We start from the raw sequence: 13,642 nt of genomic DNA on the forward strand, positions 1-13,642 counted from the left end.
TAAAATAAAGACTAGTTTACTAGCATGCGAGGTAAAGATTGCATAAAAGGCAACAAATCTAATCCCTCTAAATTGGTCGTCCAATTTTATGATTGTGATGGAGATTCTCAAGATATGCTTTTATTTTTTATCGTAAGAAATTCTATATTAATTAGTAGCAGTTGGTATACTGCAAAATAATTTTCTTGATCGATATTACTAGGAGAGGTTTCGAGAAATAAATATTTATTTTGAAAATACTTCATCATGCAAATGGAGCTTCAATCATACTTATATGAGTTTTTTTTTTTAATTTTTATTTTTGTTGTAAATTTGTGTTGTTTGCTTAAAAGGACATTAATTATGTTGACAAAGTAGCAAAATGATGTGTCTGCAGTTACGGAGTGTGCCGCCTTTTTTCTTTTAATTGCTCTCATCAATGTGTAATGTTGATATCAAAATTCGAACATATCACATATCGGTGCATTAAAGTGAACATTAGTAATTGTATGGGCCAAAATTACCTTTAATATAAGCAAGCTGCGTAAGCATTAAGAGACTTTCATAGGCTGCCACGTGTTATCAGTACGACTTCAATAAAGGCATGTCCGAAATTGAAGTGGCCCCTTAAGAGATGGGGGGTGGGTGGGTTCGATGAGTCAGTGAAGACCAAGGTCGAGAAATCATCGTAGATCAAGGTCAATGTCGAGCGTCTTAAACAGAATTATAACGGCTAGTTTTGGGATAAGACACAATAGAGAAATATTCTCTGTACCTGTACATTAGGGGTTTTAGGTATATGTTCCCTATAAAAAGAAAGAGAGAGAAGAATAGGGGATAAAAGATATTCACTTATAAGAAAAATACATTGACTTTATAGAGATAATCTGGCCTTATTGCAAGCATACGAAAAATATCTTTTTACTAAGATTCTTGCCTAACCTTTCCGCTTGATCCAAGAATAACCTGAATGTTCGAAAGCTTATCAATCATTCATCATTGTTAGAAGGAATATCGATAGATCTCACCCCTTTTCGGCTGACGCATATATTCTTATTTACTTAAATGCCATTCATGGCCATATATTGTTAATTAATGCTATCCTCCCCCTTTTGAGTCATTAAATATTGTTAGCATTGTCCAAATTTGTTGCCACTCGGTCAAACACATACATTATTTTATTACCAAAGCAGTTAACTGTAACGATCTAACCGGTCATTTTGAGTGTATTAGCCCCTATTCCCTATTTATTGCCTTCTCTGTGTTATACTGTGATTACGTGACTTGCTAGGAGGTTTGATTTTTAGTTTCGGAGAGAAAGAGGACATAGTCCCTAAACTGGAAGTTTAAGTCGTAGGAATTGATCGTAGTTTGAATTGTGTGAAGACGACTCTGGAATGGAGTTTTGATGGTTTAACAGCCCCGTAGGGTGATTTGGGTCTTAGGAATGTGTCCGGATGTTGATTTGGAAGTCCTAGGTCATTTCGGCGTTAATTGGCAAAGGTTGGAAAGCTGGAAGATTTTGGGAAGTTTGACCAGGAATAAACTTTTTGATATTGGGGTTGGATTCCGATTCTGGAAGTTAGAGTGGGTATGTAATATCATTTATGACTTGTGTGCGAAATTTGAGGTCAATCAAACTTGATTTGATAGGATTCGACATCGAATGTGGAAGTTAAAAGTCTATAAATTCATGAGGCTTGAATTGGGGTGCGATTCACATTTTTGATATTGTTGGATGTGATTTAAGGCCTTGGCTAAGTTCGTATCGTATTTTAGGACTTGTTGGTATATTTGGTTGGGGTCCCAGGGGTCCCGGGTGTGATTCAAATCAATATTTAAACAAAATTTAGACTTGTGCAAATGCTGAAGCTCCCAGTTCTAGTGTCAACGCACATGCAGAGGGATTGGCCGCAGGTGCGGACTCGCATGTGGGAACAGTGGAACACAGAAGTGGAGAGGGCAGTCCAGGCATTGCTCGTAGGTGCGGAAATTGTTCCACAGAAGCGGCGTCGCTTCTGTGATGGAGAAGAGCGCAGGTACGGTGATCTCGCCCAAGTTCACACCTCAATTCAAGGATATAAAATGGCCGATTGCAATAGTAATACCAAACAAGGAGTTGGGGTCGAATTCCTCAGGGAGCTATACGTGGGAATTAAGAGTACAGATTGCAGTATATGAGTATGAGCTATCTCAATTTTGGCTTCCACAAATTGGAGTTTGTTCTATGTCTATTCTAATCTAAGATTACAAGGTTATGTAATGAAACTAAAAAATTACTTTTGTTGTTGTTTTTCAAATGATATAAAAGGCCTAGGGCTATGACCTTCACCTTGGTATTTGCCTAACGGGTTGTAAATTTTAAAGCTCATTTTATTGGTCGGGATGTATTATAGCTATCAACATCTGAGTATCCACTTAATACCTCTCGGTCAGAGTGTGATTTGCCCAATTTGGCTTTCTCAAGTCCAAATGGGTATTGAACAAAACGGTTGATAAAAAGCTCAAGTCGGATTTTGTTATCTCTAGATTCAACCCTTTAATTGGGACTATCAATTTCTTAATTTTTCCTAATTTTTTGTTAGCCATGTTTTTCTAGACTAAAGCTCTCTTTCTCAAGTCGAGACCAAGTCAAATAGGCTCGAACTAATGTTTTGCAACCATTAATTCTAAAATTAAAAGCAAGAACAAGGCTAAATAATAAGCACCCAACCATAAACAAGCAATAAATTAAACACCCATTAAATTTATACTATAGGGTTGGGTCACAACCCTAATGATAATCTAGCTACTCATGCTTAAAATAGAAGAAATAGAAGAAGAAATTATAATTAAACCCATATTGATAATTAAAATAATGAAATCTATGTTCAAAAACTCAAAATAAACAAAAACTGCTAAAAAGGGTAAAGAAAAACATCTATTGTGGCTGCTGATGTCAAAACTTGACCTAAAAAAGTAAAACTCTTCTATTTATACAGAGCTGAAAATTTCGGACAAAATACCCTTTCGGTAGTTTTGCGGCCGCACAATTCCATGTGCGGTCCGCACTTTGCTTCAGCTTGGCAGGATTGGAAACTTGCGGTCGCATAATTCTGAACTGTGGCCGCACTTCTTTCTTTCTATGCTCTGCACATTTCTGAGTGCGTCCGCACATGGTTCTTCTACGAACCGCACAAATGTATCTGCGTCCGCGTAGCTGATCTTCTACGACTGCACAATAATTGTGCGATCCACACTTCTGTTGAATTTGATATGCAGGTTCTCAAAACTTTTGCTCTTTCCTAGCTTCTGCAGGCGCACAGGTCGTGTGCGGACCACACTTTGCACAGGTCTCTGATATGATTTTCTTCACAATCTGTGGCCATAGATGATATTCTACGGTCTGCACTTTAAGTTTCTGTGTCTGCTTTTGTCCTTGAGTTCAGATCACTCCTTCTTGAGTTGGATTTCATTTTGGAGGCCCATTTTCCAATAGTCCTGCAATTAAGAATATTTCATCAGTTTTCGGGAATACAATTAAACGCTTTTGGACTAAAACGAAAGCTAAAAGGTGCTAATTAATAGTCAAAATCCCCACTTATCAACTCCCCCAAACTTAATCTTTTGCTTGTCCTCAAGCAGATGAGGTAATTCCTACCTTCACAAGTTAAGAGCTATTCCAGCTAATCAAAGATGCATTAATCACACATCAATTGGGACCAACAATTACCCACCACACTTATGAATTATCAACAAGGCATCGAGTTGAACTTTTAAGAACAAATAGTTCTAATCTGATACTTTGAGCATCAAGAGTTGACTTTATTCATCAAGGAAGCTCACTCTTTCATGTAGGTCATTATGGATCCCAAACTCCTCCTCCTCTACTCTGCATTAGCATATCTTACTTAAGAATGTAGCACTCAATTTAAAGATTTGTGAAAGGTTTGCTCATCTCTCTCAAAAAAATGTCACAAGTACGGTTCTAAGTACCATATGCTTGCCCCTCATGTAGATCCCCACTAATGTAAGCTTACTCGGCTGGAAATCATGTAGGGCTTTTTTCGGAATGCAATGAAGGCTTTTTTGGACTAAGGTTGGATATTTATGATAGAACGAGTTAATCTTTCCATAAGCACTCCATTTTCTCTTATCGACTCATGCTTTGCCTATTATTTGAGGCATTTTCTTTTCCTTAGGGGAACTATAGAGACTTAACATCACTCTTTCTTGGTTATGATATTCATTTTCTCCTTCTTTGCTTTCTCCATGCTTTGCATCATTACTTTTCTTTAAATCACTTTAACTCTTCGACTTATTCACTTTCTTTTTGTATTTATCTTTTTGTTCTTTCTTTCTTTTTCTTGCCTTTTCTTCTCTTTATTTTTTCTCTCTTTTTGTGCCTTGATACCTTTTTCAAACTCCTCGTCTCTCCCCCAAACTTATGCTTTTAGCCAATTGTTTCTCAAGAGTGTTAAGGAAAGCTCGGATATCAAGAGAGGTCACAACAAAACGGGTAAAGGCTTGTAACATGGTTATCACATGAAAAAAGGTTTTAGGCTCAATTGGGTTGACTAGGGATAATAACATTGGTGGGCCATGGAAAATTTCAAGCGGGTCAAGGATAACTTACAATCACTTCGCAAGCCAATAAAAACTTAATATTTCGCCTCGAAACACATTCGGGGCAAGTCCTAGACCATTCGCACGGGTACTTGGACTTGAAACAAAAATATCTCACCTCTCACACAGCTGGATTGTTAAAGAGGATAAAGTTGAGGGCCCACAACAACTTTATTCAAGATTGAAAATCACCATGATTCGACTAAATCACTCGATGATTGCTTAAGTCAACACAAGAGTCAGAAGGTTACTAACTAGAGCTATTTTTTTCCAAAAATTTATTTTTAACCATAAGCATGTAGTTAAGTGTGTTGGTACCAAGTGAAACATGTTTGATATTCTACGTTCCACACTTTAAGTTTCTGTGTCTGTTTTTGTCCTTGAGTTCAAATCACTCATTCTTGAGTTGGATTTCATTTTAGAGGCTCATTTTCCAATATTTCTGTAATTAAGCATATTTCATCAGTTTTTTAGAACACAATTAAACCCTTTTGGACTAAAACGAAAGCTAAAAGGCGCTAATAAACAGTCAAAATCCCTACTTATCATGCGGCCGGAAGCATAGGTGCGACTTAGTCGTCGGAGGCACGACCTGCCCTCGCGGATGTGAAGTGAGCTGGGCTTAGTCATAACCGCACCTACAATGGTAATTCCGCAGGAGTGGAGCCGCAAAAGGCCGCAGGTGCGACATAACTGGGCAGAAAAGGGGAAAGATCGAGGGTTTGATTTCATTTTTATTTTTGGACATTGAGAGCTCATATTGAGGCGAGATTTTGGGAGATTTTCATAGGAATCATTTGAGTAAAGATTCTTGACTTGTTTTTGATTAATTTCCATGAGTCTACTGTTAATTAAACCTTTTAATTATTGTTTTGGAGTTTAAAATCGGGGAAAACGTGTAGAAGTTCTTAGATCACATTTTTGGGTTTTGAAAAGCTAAATGAGGTCGGATTTGGATAATTCTTGTATGGTTGGACTCGATGCTAAATGGGTATTTGGATTTTATAATTTTGCTCGAGTTTCGAGACGTGGGCCCGGATCGACTTTTTAGAGCTATTTTTTAATTATTTCCTAAAGTCATAATTTTATTATTTAAATTAGTTTCCTATAGTTATATTTATCGTATGAAATTGTTTTGGCTAGGTTCAAGCCATTCAGAGTTGGAAAATCTAGGGAAATGCCTTCTAATTGATTGATTGAGCGTGGTTTGAGGTAAGTGACTTGTCTAACCATATGTGGGGAAAATTCTCCTTAGGATTTGGTATTTAGGTGATAAATTGTGATTTGTGAAGGCCGTGTATGTAAGATGACAAGTGTGTACACGTGCTAAATGTTGAAATTTCGATTTTAGCTACATAGTTTCCTTTTAATGCCTTAATTGAGTTACTTAGCATGTTATAGTCACCATGTTTAGTCTAGTCTCACACGTCTACCTGTCTTATCTCTATTTGCAACTTGTTCTACCTGTTTAGTTGAATTACTTGCTTTCTTAGTTCCGTATTCATGATTTAACTGAGAGATTCTTTACTTGAAATTGCTATCCTTGAAAATATCTTGCTATTGAGTTTGGTGCCGATTGTTAACGACCGTGGATTCTATTGAGGCAAAGTGCAAGTTGTGGAATATCATTTAATTTAGTTGTTATATTTTGGTTTTCGTGTTATTGTTGAGGTGATTGTTTTGTTATTTATACGAAGTTTCTGCCGTGCTGTTATTGTTGTTGTACGAGGTTTTTGTCATACGATTATTATTGTTGCACGAGGTTTCTGCCGTGCTGTTGCAATTATTGATGCACATCTGGTGGTATAAGGCCTGGGTGTTGAAACGCGTGCAGTTAGATAAGGTGAGCTTGATACGCGTTTGCTAGTAGAGGAACTACTAGAAGCCATGTATTGTGATAAAGTGGGCTAAAACACGGGGTGCTCTTTCAAGATGTAAAGGCCCATGCAGTGATATAAGGAAAGTGAGTTATTTTATGATTTGTGACGACGAGGCGGTACCTCAGGAATGCCCCTGTTGATCTTCTCTAATTGCTGTAGTGTTTGGTTATTGTTTTCTTAACATGTAAAATTCTTTTTTTGCTTTTGTGATTTTATTAGCTTCGTTGATCCCGTGTTGTTACTTTCCGTAAATTCTCTAAGTTTCACTTTCCTGTTATTTCATTATGTCATTATATTTTTTGTCTTTATTTCTTATTATCTCCAGTAGGGCCTTGACCTGACCTCGTCACTACTCTATCGAGGTTAGGCTTGGCACTTACCGGGTACCGTTGTGGTGTACTCATACTACGGTTCTGCACATGTTTTGTGCAGATCTAGGTACATCCTATCAGCCTCGGTATTAGTGCGCTGTGTTGATGCTTTGGAGACTTCAAGGTACACCTGCCCAGGTCAGCAAGCCTTGGAGTCCCCTTCTACCCTGTTCTTCCTTATTTCTTTATGTTTTTGATAGATAGTGGCATAAGGATTGTTCAGCATTGTATCTAGAGTTATTGACCTATATCTCACCGGGTTTTGGGAAATTGTAAGTATTGAACTTGTAGTCTATTGATTAAATCATTGAAGTTTTGACATTTTAAGTTTTAATTGATGTTTCTGCATATTGTTAGACTTACCTAGTCTTAGAGACTAGGTGCCGTCACGACATCTTATGGAGGGGATTCGAGGTCGTGATATTAACACATCTTCTGGATATTAATATTGGCTAAGAGTGACTTTATTTTATTTAAATTTAATTGGTTGAACCCGGTTCTAAATTTTAGGTCAAACAGTTTGGCATTGTATGTGGGACTTCTTAGCTAATCTTTTAGTTTCCTTTAGATCTACAACTCATGAGAGTCGCTAACCTAACGAACCTCAAGGTATTTTTTTATTTCTCTACACGTATGGAAATTAACATGGCAAGAAACAAAAAGTCAGGACTAAAGTGACTGGTGACATCCCCGGCAACCTCATGAACGCCATCAATGAGAGTTATGAAATGCTGAGTGATGACATGACACCTACTGCCTCCCCCATGCTCAAGAATTCGCCTCCCCCTATTATAGTACAAAAAAACCAAATGGAAAAGAGGCCTCCACGTCCATATGATAAGGAACGACACCGGCCATAAAAAAGCTCCTCGAAGCATTATTGACTGATACATTAGTGAGCGTGCTCAACAAACCTACTCCATACATGTTGGTATCAGAGCTCAAGGTTTGTAGGTGTTATGAGTCACAAGCAGGTTTAGTAGAGTCTCGCGAATCGGTACAGAGACGTCTGTACTTATCTTCGGGAGGTTATGAAACTATCATGAAAAGTTTCACTTCTTTGATTCCGTATCATGCAAAATCATTGACTTCAGATTCTAAAATTTCTATTTTCCTATTCTCTCACAGATGGCGAGGACACGTACAGTTGGATTAGATGACCATGCACTTGGGCCCGTTGCTAGAGCTGCGAAAGGCCGGGGACAGATTAGAGGCCGAGGATATTCACGTAGTGCAGTAGAGCACCTACACGAGCTGCTACAGAGGAGCCACCAGTAGCTCAAGTTGGAGAGTAGTCACCTGAGATGCGTGTTACTACACCAGCACTCCAGGAAATGCTCGCCTAGTTTCTAAGCATGTTCGGCACTTTAGCTCAGGCAGGGTTGATCCCACTTGCTCCTGCCACATCTCAGGCCGGGGAAGGAGGACATACTCCCACCTCCTACACCCTAGAGTAGAGAGTCTAGGTTGAACAGGTCCTATAGGTCATACCAGTGCAGCTGGTAGCCCCAGTTCAGCCTGTGGTTAGGGCAACAGTTTCTGAGGAGGAGCAGCTCAAGCTCGAGAGGTACAAGAAGTACCACCCTCCTACTTTCAGTGGCTTGGCGTTAGAGGATGCACAAGGTTTTCTCGAGGAGTGCCACCATATCCTCCATACTATGGGTATTGCAGAGTCTAGTGGGGTTACTTTGACTACGTTCCAACTTAGGGGAGCAGCTTATCAGTGGTGGCGAGCATATGAGTTGGGTAGTCCGGCCGAGGCAGCTTCACTCACTTGGACTCAGTTCTCGGATATGTTCTTGAGGGAGTAAGTTCCCTAGAGTCTTAGAGATGCATGGCACATAGAGTTTGAGTAGTTGCGCCAGGGTTCTATAACCATGTCGGAGTATGCTGTCCGATTTAGTGATTTGGCTAGGCATGCACCAGCCTTGGTTACTACTGTTAGAGAGAGGGTCCGTCGATTTATCGAGGGGCTCAACCCCAGTATTAGATTTAGCCTGGACCAACAGTTGGAGATAGACATCGCATACCAGCAGGTAGTGGGGATTGCTAGGAGATTGGAGGGTAATCTGACTCGGGAGAGAGAGAAGAGGGAGGCAAAGAGGTCCCGAGATTCTAGCATATATAGTGGTACCCGTGCCCTAGTGGGGTTGTGTGAGTCTCCCTATTCATTCGGCACTTTCGGCTTCCACCGGCATTTCATCTACTCCTAGGCCTTAGGCTCCCTATTATGCATCTCCATTGTCTAGTGTATCTCTTGCACGAGGTCCTTTTAATAGCCAGTCCAGTTGATCAGGCCTGAGCTAGCCACAATAGCCACGCCCTCTACGAGCTTATTTTGAGTGTGGAGACACTCATCATATGGTGAGGGACTGCCCTAGACTCATGAAGGGTACATATTACTCAAGCTCCATGTGCTCCACCGGGTCCCAGGCCATGGTCACTACACCAACTACCACTCCACCTGCACAGTCAGCTCGAGGTGGAGGTCGGGCAGGTAGAGGTCACCCTAGAGGAGGAGGAAAGCTAGATATTATGCTCTTCCTGCTAGGACAGAGGCAGTTACATCCGACTTTGTCATCACATGTATTGTTCCGAGTGGAGATGCATCAGTCTTATTTGATCCAGGCTCTACTTATTCCTATTTTTTGTCTTATTTTGCACCATATTTGGGTTATCCCGTGATTCTTTGACCTATTTATGTGTCCACACCTATGGATATTCCCTCATTGTTGACCGTGTGTATCGATCATGTTTGGTTTTTCTTAGCGGTTTTGATACCAGAGCCAATTTATTGTTGCTCAGTATGGTAGATTTTGATGCTATTTTGGGCATGGACTGGTTGTTGCCCTATCATGATATTCTTTATTGTCACGCCAAGACTATGATGCTAGCTATGCCAGAATTATTATGGTTAGAGTGGAGAGGTACTTTAGATAATGTTCCTAACAGGGTTATTTCATTTCTCAAGGCTCAACGGATGGTCGAGAAGGGGTGTGATACATATCTAGCTTATGTGAGAGATGTCAGTGTTGATACTCTACTATCGACTCCATTTTGATAGTGATGGATTTTCCAGATGTATTCCCGACAGATCTTTCGAGCATGCCGCCCGACAGGAATATTGACTTTGGTATTGATTTGTTACCGGGCACTCAGTCCATCTCTATTCATCCATATCATATGGCCCCACCAGAGTTGAAGAAGTTAGAGGAGCAGTTGCAGGAGTTGCTTGATAAGGGCTTCATTCAGCCTAGTGTGTCGCCTTGGGGTTCTCCAGTCTTGTTTGTAAGGAAGAAGGATGGTTCTATGCGCATGTGTATTGATTATCACTAGTTGATAAGTTTATGGTAATGAACAGGTATCCATTACCACGTATTGATGACCTATTTGATCAGCTACAGGGTGACAGAGTGTTCTCCAAGATTGACTTGCATTCAGGCTATCATCAGTTGAAGATTCGGGAGCCAGATATCCGAAGACTACCTTCAAGACTTGGTATGGTCATTACGAGTTCCTTGAGATGTCTTTTGGGCTGAAAAATTCCCCAAAAACATTCATGCACTTGATAAATAGTGTATTCCGGCCCTATCTTAACTCATATGTCATTGTATTTATTGACGACATTTTGGTGTACTCCTGGAGCAGTGAGGATCATGAGCAGCACCTGAGGACTTTGCTTTAAACCTTGAGGGAAAAGAAGTTATATGCAAAATTTTCAAAGTGTGAATTCTCGCTACATTCAGTGGCATTTTGAGTCATGTAGTATCGAGTCAGGGGATCAAGGTAGATTCGAAGAAGATTGAAGCAGTTCAGAGCTGTCTATGACCGTCCTCAGCTACGGAGATTCGGACTTTTCTTGGTTTGGTATGTTATTACCGTCGATTTGTAGAGGTTTTCTCATCTATTGTAGCACATATGACCAGGATGAACTTGAAGGGTACTCCGTCCCGATGCACCAAGGAGTGTGAGGAGAGTTTTCAAAAGCTCAAGACAACTTTGACCACAGCCCCAATGTTGGAGTTGCCTTCGGGTTCGGGGTCTTATACTGTGTATTGTGATGCGTCACATATTGGTCTTGACGTGGTGTTGATGCACGATAGTAGGGTGATTTCAAACACGTCTAGATACCTGAAGGTGCATGAGAAGAACTATCTTGTCCACGACCTCGAGTTATCATCTATTGTTCATGCCTTGAAGATCTGGCAATACTATTTGTACGATGTCCCTTATGAGGTTACACCGATCACCGGAGTGTACATCATCTGTTCAAATAGAAGGATCTTAACTTATGACAGTGGAGGTGGTTAGCGTTGCTTAAGGACTATGATATTTCCATTCTATATCATCCCGGTAAAGTCAATGTGGTGGCTGATGCCTTGAGTCGCAAGGCGGAGAGTTTGGGCAGTCTAGCATATCTACCAGTAGAAGAAAGACTATTAGCCTGGGATGTTCAGGCCTTGGCCAACCAGTTTGTTAGATTGAATGTTACTGAGCCTAGCCGAGTTTTAGCTTGTGAGGTTTCTCGATCTTCTCTTTATGATCATATAAGAGAGCGCCAGTATGACGACTCCCATCTACTTGTCCTCAAGGACACGGTTCAGCACTATTGGAGATGATGGTTTATTACGGATGCAGGGCAGGCTATGTGTGCCTAATGTAGATGGCTTGCGTGAGTTGATTCTCTAGGAGGCTCACAGCTCGCAATACTCTATTCATCTAGCTGCCGCAAAGATGTATCAGGATTTGAGGCAATATTGCTGGTGGAGGAGAATGAAGAAGGACATAGTAGAGTTGTAGCTCGGTGCCTAAATTGTCAACAGGTGAAGTATGAGCATCAACAGCTAGGTGGATTGCTTCAGAAGTTAGAGATTTCAGAGTGGAAATGGGATCAAATTACTATGGATTTTGTTGTTGGGCTCCCACGGACTCAGAGGAAGTTCGATGCAGTTTGGGTGATTGTCGATAGATTGACAAAGTCAGCTCATTTTATTCCAGTGGTGACTACTTCCTCTTCAAAACAGCTAGCTCAGGTTTACATTCGCGAAATTGTCAAGCTTCATGGTGCGCCAATATCTATCATCTCGGACCGCGGTATGCAGTTTATATCACGGTTTGGAGAGACATACAACACTATTTAGGTACTCGGGTGGAGTTGAGTGCAACATTTCACCCTCAGACAAACGAACTGTCCGAGCGCATTATTCAGATACTGGAGGATATGCTTTGTGCGTGCGTTATGGAGTTTAGGGGTTCTTGGGATTATTTCTTGCCACTTGCGGAGTTTGTCTACAACAACAATTATCAGTCGAGCATTCAGATGGCCCCATATGAGGCTTTGTATGACAGGCAGTTCTGGTCTCCGATGGGTTGGTTTGAGCCGGGTAAGGCTAGGCTATTGGGTACAGACTTGGTTCGAGATGCTTTGGAAAAGGTTAAATAGATTCTGGATCAACTTCGTACAGCCTAGTCTAGATAGAACAGTTATGCAAATTGGAAGGTTTGTGATATTGCATTCATGGTTGGGGAGCGAGTCTTGCTCCAGGTTTCTCCCATGAAGGATGTTATGAGGTTCAGGAAGAAGGGCAAGTTGAGCCCTAGGTATTTAGGACCTTTTGAGATTCTTTAGAGGGTTGGAGAGGTGGCCTATAGACTTGCACTACCACCTAGTATAGCTGCAGTTCATCCTGTATTCCATGTTTCTATGCTCCGAAAGTATCACGGTGATCCGTCTCATGTTTTAGACTTTAGCTCAGTCCAGTTGGACAAGGATCAATCTTACGTTAAGTACCGATGTCCATTTTGGACAGGCATGTCCGAAAGTTGATGTCGAACAATATTGTATTGGTTAAGGTCCAGTGAAAGGGTTAGCCGGCCGAGGAGGTAATTTGGGAGACCGAGCATGATATGTGTAGCCGTTATCCTCATCTTTTCACCACTTCAAGTATATCTCTATACTAGTTCGAGGATGAACATTTGTTTTTAGAGGGGGAGGATGTAACGAACCAGCCAGTCACTTTGAGTGTATTACCCATGAGCCCCTATTTATTGCCTTCTTTGTGTTATACCGTGGTGACGTGACTTGCCGGGAGGTTTAGTTTTTGGTTTCGGAGAGAAATGGGACATATAGTCCCTAAACTAGAAGTTTACGTCGTAGGAGTTGACCGTAGTTTGACTTGTGTAAAGATGACTCCTGAATGGAGTTTTGACGGTTTCAATAGCTCCGTAGGGTGATTTGGTCTTAGGAGCGTGTCCAGATGTTGATTTGCCAGTTTGTAGGTCATTTCGATGTCAATTGGCGAATGTTGGGAAGTTGGAAGAGTTTGGGAAGTTTGACTGGGAGTGGAATTTTTGATATCAGGTTCGAATTCTGATTTCTGAAGTTGGAGTAGGTTCGTAATATCATTTATGACTTGTGTGCGAAATTTGAGGTCAATCGGACTTGATTTGATAGGGTTTGGAATCAAATATAGAAGTTAAAAGTCTATAAGTTCATTAGGCTTAAATTGGGGTGCGATTCGTGTTTTTAATGTTGTTGGATGTGATTTAAGGCCTTGACTAAGTTTCTATCATGTTTTAGTACTTGTTGGTATATTTGGTCGGGGTCCCGAGGGCCCAGGTGTGATTCAGATCGATATCGGAACAAAATTTGGACTTGTGCAAATGCTGAAGCTCCCATTTCTGGTGTCATCGCACCTGCAGAGGGATTGATCGTAGGTGCGAGCAGTGGAATGGAGAAGCATAGAGGGTAGTCGAGGCGTGGCTCATAGGTGCGGCAATTGTTCCGCAGAAGCGGCGTTGCTTCTG

This window comes from Nicotiana sylvestris, chromosome 8 (assembly GCF_000393655.2).
Source record: "Nicotiana sylvestris chromosome 8, ASM39365v2, whole genome shotgun sequence".
Lineage (NCBI taxonomy): Eukaryota > Viridiplantae > Streptophyta > Magnoliopsida > Solanales > Solanaceae > Nicotiana > Nicotiana sylvestris.